This window comes from Saccostrea cucullata, unplaced genomic scaffold, assembly GCF_032062105.1.
Source record: "Saccostrea cucullata isolate Sc308-1 unplaced genomic scaffold, CSIRO_AGI_Scuc_v1 ctg6904, whole genome shotgun sequence".
NCBI classification, from domain to species: domain Eukaryota; kingdom Metazoa; phylum Mollusca; class Bivalvia; order Ostreida; family Ostreidae; genus Saccostrea; species Saccostrea cuccullata.
In genome coordinates, this window is record NW_026928246.1 from 31,364 (window position 1) to 33,002 (window position 1,639).

A 1,639-nucleotide genomic window follows, 5' to 3' on the forward strand; every position below is an offset into this window, starting at 1 on the left:
GGTATTAATATTAATTAGATCCCTTTTTGCCTTAATACAATTTCTAATCTCCACCTGATAATTTTTATTAGAAGTAAATAATGACCTTGTAATAAGGTACTAATATATAATTGGGAATCTGTTCGTGTTATTTTTTTTATACTTGTATACCTCTGGTACAACTAAGTCTGTATTTGCTAGTTATGCACATGCCTTATTATATGTATTTTGCTTTGTATTTCTCAAAAGTTGCTTATTTATGTCCATTTGAAAAAAAAATGAATTACATGTAAAAAAAAAAAAAAAATGACTGGTTAAAACAGGTATTTAGGCATTCTTACATTTGTAAAAAAAAATTGTTACTTTTACCTAATTTGTTATTTTTAGTTACCTGTGTCAAACATGAAAGCTTTTTTTGGTGAAAATCTATTTGGGGTCGGATATGCACGCCTAGCTGTGTACATGCAAACAGTTCTTCAGAATCATCGAGCAAAGTTCAACCATTTCTGCCTCAATATTGTATGCAGTTTTGAAAAGAAATTAAAAATTATTCAAATAATTATAAGGCATTTAAAAGGTTTTGTCCCCTTTTAATGGGAAGAAAAAATTAATTTTATACTGGGGCAATTTCATTAATTCCCCTCCTCCTCAAAGCCCGGATCGACCAAACCAAACGCAGACACTTGTCCCCCCCCCCCCCCCCGCCTCTTTTTTTCTTTTGAAATCAAGAAAATGACACCTTTCCCCCTTTTTCGTGTACTTGTATATTCAAGATAAACTGGTGTTTTCTTTGCAAAATATGATTGTCAACTTTGAAGACAATCTTATTACAAACAAACTGATGTTCCGATTCCGCCACCGCTTTTCTATTTGAAAAAAAAGGACATCGAATTTGGTACATATGATTTCAATTAGATAATAAGATTGCTAAGAACAGAATTTGAAAATTCTAAAACATAATTTGTAACTCATTTTAACCACAAATTTTCATCAGAAGCTAGACGATGGGATAGTACAAGATAAAACTAGAACATTTCTTTTTTTATATAAGGGGGGGGGGGGGGTTCACTGTACATGTAATGGGGGTGTCCAGTTTTATTTTCATTTATTGGATATTGATATGAAATATTTTCATTTTATTAAAAAATTTAAAAATAAAGAGTTTCTTCTGTATTCCATATTTGTTGAATTATTTACAATGTATTTATTTTTTTTTTTAAATTATAAGATAATTAAAGATAAAAAAAGTATAAGATGAAATACAAAAAACCTATGAATACTTTTTAAATACTCTCTCTCTCTCTCTCTCTCTGTCTCTCTCCACTCTAAAAAAAGTTTTACTTAGTAATTTATATTTACTTAAATTTGTGTATGTAAGTAATAACATATTACTTGGTTTTTACTTACAGTTTACCACTAATTACTAGCTATTACTAAAATATTTTTAAATTGCTATATTTAATTGTTTTACTTAAAACAATAAATTATTTACTTCATCAAAGAGGATTCAGAGCAGCTGCAGAACAAATTACTTAAATCTGGTAGTCTAATTACTATATATATATACTATAATGAAAAAAAATAAAGATATCAGAATTTTATTTTAATTCCTATATATAACTAATATTTTTTGCCCCCTTAAACGAAGTTTCGGGGAGTA